The following is a 15583-nucleotide window of genomic DNA, read 5'->3' on the forward strand; positions in this document are numbered from 1 at the left end:
ATCCAATTTATGTTTTAAGAAAAAATTCTCCAGCTGCCTGTGTGGAGAGTTAGCCTGCAGGGACCCAGTTAGGAGGGTACCGGGAAGGGTGGTGGCCCGCCAGGTGGCGCCTGAGGGGGGGTGGAGAGAAGGAACGTGACTGGAAGCATATTTTAGAAGTAGAACCCACAGGCGCTTTGCTCCCACCCCCATGGAAGGCAGGTTGCATAGACAGCAGCATGATTTAGACCCCGCGTGGATGCCTTATTTACCAAGCCTAAGTCCAAAGAGGAAGGCGAGAAAGACCACACGCTTGCACGGTTTGTGCGGGTGGGAAGGACAAACAAAGGTTCACCCTGTTTTGGAAGAAGTGGGTCTATGCCACTCTCCAGGTACACACCACAACTCTGAAAAGTGGACGCGAGACGACAGATCCTCTCAAGCACTTTCCAACGAACCGAATTTAGGGCAACGATCCAAACAGAAACAATGGGTGTTCTGTGCAGAGCTGAGCAAGGTCCCCATGGTTGGCGCTCAGGCAGACAGACAGCTGTGGTGACTGAGTGTGTCCCGGGCCATGGCGCCAAGCCAGGAGACCCTGGGCAGCAAGCCGACTCACAGAGCCTCGGAGAGGAGGTGGCCATCAGGGACGACACGGCCTCCTGAGAGCACGGCACAAGGGATGGGTGCTTGGGGCTCCGAGGGGAAAGGGAAGTCCAGGGGCAGCTCCGTCTGTGGCCATGGACTAACCACCAGGGACAGGGTCTTCTGAAAGTGGAGGAAAGCTGCCATCAGACTTAAAATTCTTAGTGGTATATTTCATTGTGAATAGAATTTTCCTTAAATTTTTTTTTATTCTTATTTTTTAGAGAGAGAAAGAGAGTAAATGGGGGAGAGGGGCAAGCAGGGAGAGAGAGAGTGAGGAGAGAGAGAGAGAGAGAGAGAGAGAGAGAGAGAGAGAGAGAGAACCTCAAGTAGGCTCCATGCTCAGCACAGAGCCCAACATGGGGCTCGATCCCACAACCCTACCATCATGACCTGAGCCGAAATCAAGAGTCAAGCGCTCAACTGACTGAGCCACCCAGGCGCCCCAAATGTTCCCTTTAAATAAAACCAGTAGGTCCTAGCAAATTATTTTGCTAGCTTCCTAATTCTTACTCCTTCATTTATTGACAACAGAGCTTCTCACACTTTAACGTGCACATGAATCACCTGGGCAACTGGTTAACCTTCAGACTCTGGTTCAGTAGGTCTGGGGTGTGGCCTGAGATTCTGTATTTTTTTAAATATAATTTATTGTCAAATTGGCTAACATACAGTGTATACAGTGTGCTCTTGGTTTTGGGGTGGATTCCCGTGATTCATCGCTTACATACAACACCCTGTGCTCCTCCCAACAAGTGCCCTTCTCAATGCCCATCACCCATTTTCTCCTCTTCCCCACCCCCCCCACCAACCCTCAGATTGTTCCCTGTATTTAAGAGTCTCTTATAGTTTGCCTCCCTCCCTCTCTGTAACTATTTTTCCCCCTTCCCTTCCCCCATGGTCTTCTGTTAAGTTTCTCAAGTTCCACGTATGAGTGAAAACATATATCTTTCTCTGACTGACTTCTTTCACTTGGCATAATATCCTCCAGTTCCATCCACATTGCTGCAAATGGCAAGATTTCATCCTTTCTCATTGCCAAGTAGTATTCCATTGTATATATAAACCACATCTTCTTTATCCATTCATCAGTTGATGGACATTTAGGCTCTTTCCATAACTTGGTTATTATTGAAAAAATATGGAAGCTTCACGAATTTGTGTGTCATCTTTGTGCAAGGGCCACGCTAATCTTCTCTGTATCGTTCCAGTTTTAGTATATGTGCTGCTGAAACGAGCACAAGAGATTCTGTATTTTTTAATGTTTACTTATTTATTTTGAGAGAGAGAGAGAGTGAGCAGGGAAGGGGCAGAGGGAGAGAAGGAGAGAGACAATCCCAAGCAGGCTCCGCACCGTCAACACAGAGCCCGACTCTGGGCTTGATCTCATCCACTGTGAGATCACAACCTGAGCCAAAATCAAGAGTCCTGCTGTTTAACCGACTGAGCCACCCAGGCACCCCAAGATTCTGCATTTTTATTAGTTTTCTGGTGACCCATGCACTACACTTTGAGTAGGGAGGCTCTGGCCCAGTCAGATGTCCCTTTCACTGCCCTTGAATCCCTTCCTCACACCACTTTGACTTCAAAATAAAATTAGTTCATTCACTATTTATTGGAGTAACAGTATATACAAAGCATGGGTTGAGTGTTGAGAGAGATACAGAAATAAACATAATACAGTGTTCCTTTAAGCAAACTGCAAACAGACTTGGTGGAGAGATGGTTACCAACATAGAGTATAAAGCCTGCCCTCCCCCAGGCCTCCTCCTACATTGGAATTATAATGCATTGCCCCACGTAATCCCCACTGCACCCTGAAATAGGAACTGTCTCTATTTTACATACAAGGAAAACCAGGCTAGGAAAAGTTAAGTTGATTTTTCAAGCTCACACAACCATTGAAAAGTCGGATTTGGATTTAAATTTGGATCTGTCTGGCCCCAAAGTTCAAATTCTTTCCATGAAGCCATACCAAGGACATAGATCTAAGTATAAATACCCCCAAACACTGGGCCTTATGTGATGCATGTAAAACAAGAAACACAAAGACCTTGCTGGAGGGGCTCAGCAGGTGAGGTGGTAGGTGACAGAAATTTGGAACTATAGTGTATTCACTGAATTGGACTGGGTTACGAGAAAAAAAAAAGGCAGCAATAAAGACTTCACATTGAGAATATTTTTTAATGTTGCAGAAGAGAGATCGGTTTCCTTGTTTGTTCATAAATTCTCCTTTTATGGACTGCAGTTCCAAAGTCCGGGAAGCCACTTGCCCAGCCAAGAGAAGCTGGCATCTCTGGCTCATGGTTCCAGATGCTCCCAGACGTTTTGTGTGCAAGCACCCAGAGAGAGGGCTACCCATCCCAGGAGCAATCTTCTATTTCACATCCGCCTCGGGCCCAACAGATTGCCGAGCTCAGCCTGGAAACCCAGGACGTGAACGTGCTTGGTACCCAGCCCTGTCCAGCTAAATTGGCACCCACGTCACGGTGGGGTTTCCTTCCACGGTCACAATCCCTTTTCAGGGCCTCTTGCTCCAAGTTTTGCCCTCTTACGTACACACAGATGGCTCGCTCTCCGTGCCCGCCAGCCACTGCTGGACTGACCACTAACGAGGAGCCCCCCGGGGCGGCCTGTCTGGGATTCAGAAATGACACCACCTTCTCTGCCGCTTAGTCATTGTTATTGGGACGGGGACAGGAAGACCAAAAGCCATGAAAATGCAAGTCGCTATTGCGAGAGCCTCTCTTTACACCGCCACCCTCGGGGCTCCACCTGAGCCCAGCGCTCCTGAACGGCGCCAAAATGTTCCGTGTCATCTTTGGAACAGGAAGGGCAAAGAGAAACAAGATGGTGTGTCATTAAACACTGAAATACCTGGAAGTCAGCGCCAGAATTAGGAGAAGGTTTAGTCACATTCTCTATTTCCTGGACACTAATGCAGGCTTTCTATTTCCTGCATGGGACGCAGTGAGCTGAAATGCGTTAATTAGTGAAAGTGTCCTATGGACGCTCCCAGACAGGCAATGCTTCCCAAAAGCAGAGAGCAGCTTCCTCTCTGGACCTGTCGCTATCCCTGTTCCCCATTCTGGGGACAGAAACCACAGCAGGTCAACCAGTGCAAAAAGGCAGCTTGCGTGGGGGCCTTCGCACATCCTGGATCACCCTCAGCCCCGAGGACAAGGACGGGGCCTCCCAGAGCTATTTTTGTTCAGTCACCACACGCTCCCAGGTGCCAACAGTATGTTTTGTCATTAAGTAAATGTAAGAGGGACCTGAGCACCAGCATTGCTTTTGCCAAACATTGTGGAGACACTTTCTGGAATCGCTGAAATCCCATTTCTTTCCACCAGCTGCTGACTACAGGGGCCAAGGATGACACTTTAATACAAATTGAGCCCCTTCCATAATGAAACGAGTTGGGTTTTAGGGGTGATTTGTTTAAAAGCCACATCGTAAATCAGCTGTCAGTTCTTCTTTATTCCAGGCCTGGCAGGCTCACCTTTACACTGAATTAATCGCATCTGAAACTTGACCTCCTAGCCCCAGAGCCTGCTGGAAACAACATGTGCTCAACGACTTCCAGTCAAGGCAGCAAGAACTTAAACTGTTCCACATTTTTAATAAATGGGCCAGGAACTCACGGGGTGACTCCCATTGACCTGGGTGCTCAACATATTGATCAGATGAAGGGGACAGAGACAGGTCTGCAACATCCAGCTCTGGGCGAACATTTGCTAACATTGGACAACGCCAATTCATGTTCTTAAGTACAACCAGAGTGAGAGTAAGCCTGAAGAAAGGCCCAGAAACATTACATGAATTGCCAATAACCACTCAGCTAGGTGTTGGGCGGGGGGCGAGTGGAAGTGCTGAGGAGGGAGGGAAGGTATTACAGGACCACCTGCCAGGGAGAGGGGAGGGAGCTGGAACTTTCTGTGAGGAGATGGGCCTCAGGGACCCCTTCCGGCTTCTTAGTGCTCTGATGCTAAAAGAGAAATCTGATTATCCAGGAAGAAGGAGCTTTGGAGCTCACTGCAACAGGGCCTCAGAGTCGATGCCGTAAGCCAGCCTTGATGAGGCACTCTCGTGAGCCAGGCCTGTGCTAACCACTGCAGACATGAAGATAATGAAGACAAGCTCCCTCCTCGCAATGAAAATGGATGTGATGGTTTAATCCGATGAGCAACTACTACATGCCTGGGCTGGTTCAGAGATACAATAAGGAACAAGATACATGGCCCCTTCCCCTGAGATGCGCACCGTCCAGCAGGGACGTGTGACACCGTCCAGCAGTGTGTGTGACAGGGACCATGACAAGGTGTCCTTGAAGCCCACAGGAGGGCCACCCAGACGTGGGTGCTCAGGGACATCTTTTTGGAGCAGGGGGTGTTCAACAGACTCCCAACGATGAGCAGGGGCTCACCACATGGGGGTGGGACACAGGGGAGGGGCACACAATGCTGTCACAGAACTGAGAGGAGGCCCCGCACTTTGTAAAACTATAGGGAACACAGTAAGACTCGAGTATAAAATGCGGGTACAGGTGAGACAGAAAGCAGATAGCAGGCAGGGCCTCTGTGCACAGCGCACAACAGGTGCGTCATAGCGGTGTGAGAGGAGCATTATGGGTACGCAGAGAAGAGAGCCATGGAATTCGCTGAGGATGGCCCAGAGAAGTTTGTACAAACACACACACACACACACACACACACACACACACACACAAACATACACACACACCCCTCCTAAATGATGGCTAGGCATTTACCAGAAGAGATGAGAAGACAAAAACTGTTCCAGGCAGAGGAAACAGCATGTACAAGGGTATGGGGCACTTTGAAAATAAACCCTATTCTCTCCCCCAATCCCAGGTGGGGTCCAGAATGAGCAACACACCACGGACCAAATTCTGTGCTGCAAGGTCGTATCAAGGTCAAGATTATGAATCCTCAAGCTCCAGAAAAAGTGGAGGGGACTGACAACAAGCAATGCTTGCTTACATAGGCCAGGGTCCTCACGCACAGGGACCCTCTTGCTGAGAAGAGCCTCTATTTCCGAAATCAGAAACATGGCCCAGCCAACTGGAAACATTTCAGGGGGACCTTCAAGGAATAACTTGAGGGGGAATCACTTCTTTGGGGAGGTTCCTACAAGAAGATGTTGCCTCATAAACAAAATAAAAATACCCTTGAAACAAGGACCCTCCAAAATTATGCCAATTTGATCCGCAGCATTCACTCCATACTAGGCACTGCACAAAATGCTCCAAAGGCTATCTCGTTTCATTGCTCATCACTCCGACAAAGGGTTCAGGCTTCCTGTCACTTTATAGAGGAAAAAACTGAAGATAATGTCCTGCCCAAAGTCTCAGGACCACCGGCAAATGGCATCTGGGGAAGGACCAGGGCCCTCCAGCCACACTTCCCCCCATTCTGGCCTACTTCTCCCCACAGACAGGTAACAGCACCCCCAAACTGTCTCCCACCACGTCACTGGAGAAAAACACACAGAGACCAGCAAGAGAACGATTATGTCATAAATATGTGGGTACCAAAGAGATCACTGTGGGGTTTACCTGAAGTTTAAGCCTTTTTACCTTCGCAAGCAGTGAATGGCAGCCAACTGTCCTCAATCTGTTGAAGATGAAGATGCCTCTTCCAGGGGGCATCTGGACCATCTTGCCTGTGAGATGCCTTCATTCTCCTTTCCTTGCATGTTCCTCAATATGCCCGTCTTACAGCTGAGGAAATCAAGATTCAAAGCTGTTGAGTATCTTTTCCAAAGTCTCACTGCCATTCAAGTGCTCAGGTCGGGACTCAGAGTAGGTTCAGGAACGAAGCCTGCCTGCAGCACCTGCCACCTCAAGGCAGAATGGAAGGGAACTGCGGATCTTCCCAGAAGGAGAGTCCTCAGAGCCCGTGAAAGAAAGCTAAGCACCCACTATGCAAGGCCTTTCACTAAGAGAAGCTGTAGTTTACAAGGATGCTGACAGGCCTATGCTGCCAAACACAGGTTCTTCCACAAAAGAAAAAAAAAAACAGTCATGAGTGCCAAAAGAGAGAGAAAGAGGACGTCTGCAGATGAACAGAATGCTTGCTCTTCCAGCCAAACTTATGGTTCAACTTTCCACTCTCGAATGCCATTGTTGGAAAGTAACTTACACCGAGGATCTTTACAATAAAAGACAACATAAATAAAGTGTGGGGAAGGATGGGCCCCAAGGGGACCTGGGTGGAAAGCAAGACGTCACTGGGGGAGGGGAGGTCTGAGGAAGGAGGAGGCCATCTGTGTAGACTTGCACGGATGAAAGTTACATTGTAGTTCATGCCCTACTGCACAGACTTTAGAGCTTCCTGTAAATCTTGGTCAGAGTGCTGAAAGGTGATGTCAGAGAAAGAGCACCAGACAGAAAGGAGGCCTGGGTTCAAGTCCCAGGCCTACTACCATTCCAGGAGTTATGGAATCTCCTCAGTCCTTCATTTTCTTTGTCCGATACGTGTGAGCATTGAGAGCAATGGGTTCTGGGCAAACCAGGAGTGTCTCTTCATAAGCTGTGTGATCAATGGGATTTCACCTCTCTTAGCCTAAGTTTCTTGGGATGAAAGACAATGATGATGATACTATGAACTGATGACAAATAGTCTTTCTCATAGAGTCATTGTGATTATCAAATACATGCAAAACCTTAAGGCTCAGTCAATGAAGCAAGTGCTGCTCCCAGGGCAAGACCATGGGCAGTGGCCAAGGGTCTAGGAGCAGGGCTAGGGGCTAGTGTGTGTGGGGTGGTTCTGTACACATTGTAGGCCTTTTGCCTACAAAAGAGTCCCAAATTGCTACACATTTGATGGAAGGAAGAGGAATCACTCTCTTCAGATGGCAAGAAATATGAAGTAGGTACATGGGAAAGGATTCAGCCACTTGGGCCAGACTAGAGATCCCACCAGTCACCACCCAGAAGCAAGAGCTCCATGGAGCTATGGAGACAGGGGCGTTTGAAGAGGTATCTCTTTCCTGACTGGACCAACTTCCACAGAAAGTGAGTCAGGACAACCCCCCTAAGGAGGTCATAGCTCCCTGAGGCAGGGGTCATTTCTTGTGCATGGCTGGATCCCCAGCACCCAGCATGGAGCTGGCACATCGTGGACTCTGATTAAATACTTGTTGACTGACTGAATGATGAGAAATGGAAAGGCTGAGGGAACAGAAATCCCAGTGAGCAAGTGAATGAGGGGGCTGAGGACCTGACGTGGCTGGATTGGCCTCCACACCAGGGATGCCCTAGAGGTTGGGGTGACCAGGAGAACTAAGGGTAGCACTGAGAAAAACCAGACCAGAGAGGAAAGGGTCAGTCTGTGAGTCACCTGTCCTTCAAACCCAGGCCCTGTTGGAGGAGGGAGCTGAGGAGTGTAAAACTGTGAGTCAGCAGGTTATCTGTGTTGCTACCTTCTGAGTCACCTCTTGACCCCCTGTGGACCTGCCCTCCCGTGTGAGAGGGTATGGGGGCTTGTGTACATCCGTGTGTTTATGTCTATACCAACACACTCAGCAGACAACAGCAGCCAGGATGAGTCAAGAGCTTCTCTCACGTTTTATTCAAGCTGTGTTACTGGGCTGCCCTGTCAGTGACTCACTGCTTACCTGCCCTCCCCCAGGAGAAATGCCTTCCAACAGAGGTGAAGCTTGGCAGGCCTCACAGTATGTCAGGGGCCATGAGATCTGCTTACGAGCCAGGTTCTGTCAGTCTCCGGGAGCACATGCTTCCTCCAGGCCCTCTGTGGGCGCCCCAATGAAAAGGAGGTCCAGGCCCAAGGCTGAGCACATTGCTTACCCTAAGCCCTACCAGGAACTCTCTCCCCTTCCTCAAAAAGTCCTCCCTAGTCTGCCCCTCTCTTCCCCTTACCGCAACCTGCTTCTGTATCATCTCCTAGGGTACAGTTGTAGAAAAAGCAGCTCTTCCATGGCCATTGCAATCTATTACCAGAGAATTCTTGAAGGCCCCAATGCCTTCCAATTCCCTTCCCCCATTCTGCTAGAAGAATGCCTAGTAAATCATTCTTCTCACCACTGAGATCATTCCTGACATTACTACTGGATTAACCTTCCTCACATGTAGCTTACTGCTCAAAAACTTTCATCTCATACCAAATTCAGTCAAAATGTGTCTTCCTAACACTGTGTGTAGTTTGTTGCCAGCCACATGTAGGGTGGGAAGAACGAACTTCTGGCAGCTATGTCTATGCCATGTGGCCCTGGCCACAGCCAAGTGTTCAGGGATGAGCCCCTGACCTAACCTGGGCCAGTCTGAATCTCTTCTGTGAAATTCTGAATAGGGACTCAGAAATGCCAATCTCAGTCTGGACCAAAGGCTTGAGCAAGGAAGATGTAAAGACTCAGGAGTGGTGGGGGGGACCAATTTTCCCATGATGTGACCAGTAAAGCTTAGAAAGCATCTCCACAGTGACAGCAGGATAAAGCTAACATGTGTGGTGAAGCCGAGGGGAGAGGAAAATATATTGCCCTGTCCCTTCCAGTTCCTAGCTCCCAAGTCCAGTGCTACCCAAAAGCACTTTCTCCATTTCAATGTATAAACATGGAGGGTGGTGAAGGAAATAGATAAAAGTTCACTTATAGTAGAATATTTAATTAGAAAAATATTAAAAATTACATGGTATATAAAATAATATTTTAGAAAAATGTTTCCAAGGAAGGAAGAAATTCATTCAAACTAATTTTATTGAGCACCTACTATGGGCCAAGCATTAGAATTTTTCATTAGAATTTTTCACTAGAATTTCCAAAATCAGGTAGGCATGAGCCACACATGAAGAACAAGCAAGCAAGCAAGCAAGCAAGAGGGAGAGGGGAGGAGGGGGGGGGGGGGGCAGGGAGGAAAAAAGAAAAGAAATTTATAGTGTCTGAAATGTTATTTATTCTTCTCTTTAATTTTTTTAAGTTTACTTATTTATTTTGAGAGAGAGAGAGAGAGAGCGCGAGCAGGGGAGGAGCAGAGAGAGGGAGAGAGAGAATCCCAAGCAGGCTCCGTATTGTCAGCTCGAACTCACGAACTGTGAGATCATAACCTGAGCCGAAACCAAGAGTCGGATGCTTAACCGACTGAGCCACCCAGGCGCCCCATTGTTTATCACTCTTCTTATAGGTGATGATTCTTGATCTGAAAATGATCTTCAAAGGCCTTGTTTACAATTATACCCATCACTTGCACTTCTTGCCCTGACTTCTTGTATGAAAGGCAGGATTTCGCAGGCATAGTAACCTACCAACTGGATTTAACTCTACCTGGGAATCTTTTTTTAAAATTTTTTTCAACATTTATTTATTTTGGGGAGACAGAGACAGAGCATGAGTGAGGGAGGGGCAGAAAGAGAGGGAGACACAGAATCTGAAGCAGGCTCCAGGCTCCGAGCTGTCCGCACAGAGCCCAACATGGGGCTCAAACTCATGAACTGCGAGATCATGACCTAAGCTGAAGTCGGATGCTTAACCGACTGAGTCAGCCAGGTGCCCCTCCCTGGGAATCTTAATAGTGGTTCATAATTTTTGCATTAATTAAAATTTACATATTTTTTTAAGTTGTTAATTGCCTTAGACCATAACAAAACTGGCTTACCACGGACAAAGAAGCTCCCAGCCAAGTTGAGAGGATCTCTGGAAGCATCCATCATCTGTCTGTCTCTGTCTGTGTCTCTGTCTCTGTCTCTTTCTATCTCTCTCTCTCATGTTTTTGGTTCCCAGATGTAGACTCCTATTAGGAAAGGAAAGTGGGGGGAGACGAGAGGAGGGAAAGAGAGCAAATGGATGTTCTCTGAGAAGTGCTTTTATAACAGCCACAAAAATAGCTAGCATCTATTGAGCACTTACTGTAGGTCACTCACTGAGCTAGTGCTTTCCAAATTTCTCTTATGCAATCTTCACAAACAGCCTGAAAGGTGGGCATCCTCACACTCCCACAGAGAAAGAAGCAGAGGTCTGAGTCCACTCAGCTAGTAAGTGGCAGGATCACTAAATTCACAGCCTGGGCCCTTAATCGCCAACTGCACTGACTCCTAGGACCCAAATGGATGTCTGGCCTCAGCTGAGCTATGGCCAAATCACACGGCCCGCGTCCATTAGCCAATCCAAAATCCAGGCCAGGCAGCGGAGGAGGAGGAGTCGCCGCTGTGGTTTGAGACGAAAAGAAAGCACATCACCACCCCAGGCTAAAGGCCTAGGAGCTCAGACCCAAGCAACTTTCCTGCCATCGTTTTGTCAGGCCCACTGCACTCAGGCACTGAGCACAGCAGCACCCTCAAATCAGGATCCTGGAGTCCTGAGCTCTCAGGAAAGTCCCAAATAGAAAAGGAGCTGTCAACCAGGTCATTGTCTCAAAAGCCTAGGCCTAAATGTAAATGGGTTAAATTGCTCTTGAGAAGCCAGAAACCAAAGAGACAGGGTCCCCTCATACTCCTATTCCCAGAGGCCCCTAAACGTCCCCAGGGAAGCAAAAAAGGAGCCATTGCACCCAAGCATCTTGTTTCGATTGTACTGAAAATATCCCCGTCACAGCTCAGACCCCGTGAAGACGAAAGGAGCATTCTCTACTCTGCGGGCAGAGCACAGAGCCCGCTCGCTGCACTCGAGGCTATGACAGTCAAGAATGCTTTCATACTGGCGCTTGGCTGCCTGATTCCTTCTGGAATGTACGGACTTTTTCCCTTTGATCTTTAATATGGCTGCTTGGAGGGACCAGGATCCGGGCATTTGTAGCTACTCCTGTCTTCTGATTGCGCCTCCACCCCAAGTTTTTGGACACACTTCTGCGGGTCTGCACTCGGTAGTCAGTCCCTCCGCCTTCCCTCTCATCTCCCCCCACTCCTAAGAGTGTGCCCTCCACTCCAGACCCTTGACATCCTGCCATCAGGCCACCTGTGACCTTCCTCCTCTTCTCAAGACTGCCTCCACCCCCAATACAAGGACCCAACATCTAGATGCTTGGAAACAAGCAACTGGTTAACTGGCTGGGTTTTTTGTTTGTTTGTTTCATTTGTTTTAGCTTTTCATCCAGATGTTGGTGTCACGTAAAACCAGCCTGGAAGTCCTGTGTTTTTTATTCCAATTCAGAGTATATCACAATCACTAGAAGAAATAAGGTGCTGTTTGTCCTTTTCAGCACCGTACCCAAGAACAAGACCTGGGGGCCTAACCTGCCCAAAGAAATTCAGTTGTGGACACACCAGGCTCTTTTTTAAAGGGAGAAAGGAGGAGGAAAAAGAGGTAAAGGCAAGATTTTGGAGACTGCTTAATAGTGGGATGAGTGGTGGCCCCAGAAATACCAGGTCTGCATCTCCGTAACCTAGAATGTTACCTTGATTGGAAAAGGTGTCTTTGCAGATGTAAGTTAAGTTAAGGACCTTGAGATGGAGATGCCATCCTGGATTACCTGGGTGAGCGCCAAGGGCCATCATATGTGTCCTTATAAAAGGGAGGCGGAGGGAGACCTGACACACACAGAAGCAGAAAAAGCTAGGAGAAGACGGAGGAAGAGGTTGGAGTAAGGCAGAGACAAGCCAAGAAATGAAGCAGCCACCAGAAGCTGGAACAGGCAAGGAGAGAGCCTCAGGAGAAGTACGCCCTGCTGACTTGGTGTTAGACTTTTGGCTTCCAGAACTGTGAGAGAATACATTTCTGTTGTTAATCCACCAACTTTGTGATAATTTGTTAACAGCAATCACAGGAAACTAATGCGATGCTCCTTTTTCCAAGAGCTACTGCAGACAAGCCTGGAGATGGAGGTAAAAAAAAAAAAAAAGGAATAGGGAGAATGGACAGTAAGATCGTCTACACGTGGATCTGGGTGACGTAGGGGCTCTTATTACGGTCCTGACAACGGGTCCAGTGGTTCTCAAGACCTGCTTTGGCTCAGCCAGCCCTCCTTCCTGTGTGTTCCTAAGAGAGACAGGAGCACGAGGGAAAATAGCACATACGTGGTCAACATACCTCTATCTAAACATCTAACTGGGTTTGGGCCTGAAACTCCATTGGACAACCCCTAATAAGTTGACACACTGCCCCAATTTCATGGCTGAAGGGTCTTACCACCTTCTGGCCAGCTGTAGAAGGCCAAAGAGATGAGCTCCCACAAACCTGTGCGGGTTGGTAAACACACCAGCCCATTGTCCTCAAAGTCCTACCCATGAGTAAATATTGCTCAGTGTTCTGAACTGTGACTAACCTAATTAACAACTCATCCTCCCTGTCAGACACAAGAAGGGAAGTGGAAAGAGAGCTAGGCTCATCCTCCCGTACAAATAGGAACAATTTGGGAACCACAACCTCCCCGAGACTGTTGATTGAAATCTCTATTTTGGGACACAGGTGATGGGAGTGAATCACCATTCTGTCCATTTTAGCTTCCTTCTCTCATCTCCACCAAGGGAAGGAGATACTGAGCCAACTTTCCCTGGATGCCTACCTTATGCCATGTGCTATTCTAGGCACTGGGGATACAGTATTAACAGGACAGACACAGTCCCTGCCTCCACAAAGGACCAGAAATTCCCTTCTGGGCTTACTAAGCCTTCACCACTCCAAAACACAGTCCAAGGGAATTCACCCCAAGCTTAGTCTCTCCCAACTTCCAGTACCCTGCAGACATGCTCCCCACCCAGTGCCATGCTGGTCTGCAAACCTGAGAATTATAACTCTGCAAAGAACCATGGCGGCTTAAGGGTATGAGAACCAGATAAAATAAACTTCTGTGAAGAGCACGAAACACTGTAAAATTACAAGGCATTTTTAATTGTAATCTATAACCAGTCAGGTCAGAGGATCAGAAAATTGTGCTGCTGAGGCCAAAACTTTGTGGTCTCATTAACTGCATTTATTCTCATGTCACATCCCAGACTTAAACTCCGAACAGCTGATTAAAACCAATAGAAATCAGCTGACTCCCATCCATCTTTTTTGAGGACCAGCCAATAGCCCTGGCTTCCTTTACAGAGGATGGCATGTTATTTTTGAAACATGAAAAAAGAACAAAAAAAGGACATTGTGCAAGGCCCAGGGAAATCCAAGTGTAAGAATAAGCAAGCTATATATCTAGAGGTAAAGGAGGAGGGAAGGAAGAGAGGGAAGGGGAGGGCGAGGGGAAGGGGAGGGAAAGGGGGAGGAGGCAAATATTTTTAAGTATGCAAAGGTTTGTTATGATTATTATGAATTAGAGCCGGGAGCTCTGTGAGTGACCATTAAGGGAGACTTTTTTCTCTGTTTGATCAGCCTGTCCATGAGCAAACACTAAACCTGAAGGTAGTTCAGAAACCAAAATAATTGTTCCAATTTACATTCATTGTTTTTTTGAAATTTGAAAATTAAGTCGAATGGTTCAGTGCCAGTCAAAACAAATCCGTTCTGACAAATTCCACGGGAAGTGGCACGAAGCTTTCCCGTCTAGGATCTGTGGTTACCTGGGTGGCACACATCCAGAACCGAACGTCTCTGTGCTCCTTCAGCCCAAGCTCGTCACTGACGCTCAAGAAACTTCCCACTAGACCACAACTCACTAGGAAGAACAACCATTGCTTGGGTCAAAATGAGTGGAAAGGGAACTGCGGTAGGAGAAACAACAATAGAAAAAAGAAGGGAGAGAAGAGGATGTGACGGAGATAAAAACAGAGCAGAACCTGTAATTTGAAGAAGAAAGTGGGGACATGCCACTTCGGAGGTTTGGTCGAACCGAATGAACTGAAGACAAAGGCCAGTGAAATGTTCCCATTCCCCGGGGCTTCATCTGGGTTAATTACGTCCTGACAGAACAGCCCGTCCAAGAGTTCACTTGGGTCTTTCCCAATCACACATTTGCTTGCTCGTTCATTCAACAACAATGTAGAATGTGCAGGGCCCTGGGCTCACTTCTAAAGAGGTGGAAAGGTGAGCACAAAGCTGAGGGCCGAATCTTGTGGAGACACGAGACACGAAGGTAAATGTACATAACACTAGTGTGACCTTCCTGTGGGAAGAATGGAGCTTGAGGGGGTGCGTTTTTAAAAATAAATGTTGTCTCCTTATCAACAAATGAATCTCACACAAGTCCTCCTCTTATTTTTCTTTCCAACTGTCAATATTTTTTTTCTATTAATAAACTTTTCTTTGCTGATAAAAAAATAAATAAATAAATAAAAAATAAATGTTGTAGGGGTGCCTGGGTGGCTCAGTCGGTTGAGCGTCCAGCTTCGGCTCTGGTCAGGATCTCGTGGTTTGTGAGCTCGAGCCCCGTGTCGGGCTCTGTGCTGACAGCTGGGAGCCTGGAGCCTGCTTTGGATTCTGTGTCTCCTCCTCTCTCTGCCCCTTCCCTGCTCATGCTCTGTCTCTCTCTGTCTCTCAAAAATGCATAAACGTTTAAAAAAATTTTTAAATAAATGCTGTATTTTACAATACTTTTAAGATTTACAGAAAAATGGTGAAGAGAGCACAGAGTTCGCATATATCTGACACCCAAGTACCTCACTTTATTTTTTTTTTAATTTTTTTTAACATTTATTTATTTTTGAGACAGAGAGAGACAGAGCATGAATGGGGGAGGGGCAGAGAGAGAGGGAGACACAGAATCAGAAGCAGGCTCCAGGCTCGGAGCCATCAGCCCAGAGCCCGACGCGGGGCTCGAACTCACGGACCGCGAGATCGTGACCTGAGTTGAAGTCGGACGCCCAACCGACTGAGCCACCCAGGTGCCCCAAGTACCTCGCTTTAACATCTTACAGTAGTGTGGCACATGTATCACAATTAATGAAGCAATACTGATCAATTATTGTTAACAAAAGTGCATACTTTATCGGGTTTCCTTCATTTTTAACCAAATGTCTTTTTTCTATTCCAGGGTCCTAGCTGGGACCACATTGCATTCAGTCACTATGTCTCCTTAGGGTCCTCATGACTGTGACAGGTGAGAGCATGCATTTTTAAA

General features: G+C 47.5%; 1 long non-coding RNA gene and 1 other non-coding gene across 2 annotated transcripts in view; both read right to left on the bottom strand.

Annotated features, from left to right (window-relative positions):
• The window catches only part of LOC109272113 (uncharacterized), a 39420-nt gene extending 29035 nt beyond the window's left edge, over positions 1–10385 (bottom strand). The window contains exons 1-2 of the long non-coding RNA XR_002082291.2: positions 10256–10385; positions 6203–6367 (exon numbers count right to left, since the gene is read on the bottom strand). This is a non-coding gene — a long non-coding RNA (uncharacterized LOC109272113). The remainder of the gene's footprint in view (positions 1–6202; positions 6368–10255) is intronic.
• On the bottom strand, positions 1759–1865 carry LOC128775953 (U6 spliceosomal RNA). Its single transcript, XR_008420931.1, has one exon. It is a non-coding gene; the product is annotated as a U6 spliceosomal RNA (small nuclear RNA).
• Positions 10386–15583: the final 5198 nt, after the last annotated feature.

This window comes from Panthera pardus, unplaced genomic scaffold (genome assembly GCF_024362965.1).
Source record: "Panthera pardus isolate Hobbes unplaced genomic scaffold, ASM2436296v1 HiC_scaffold_11, whole genome shotgun sequence".
Classification (NCBI taxonomy): Eukaryota; Metazoa; Chordata; class Mammalia; order Carnivora; family Felidae; genus Panthera; species Panthera pardus.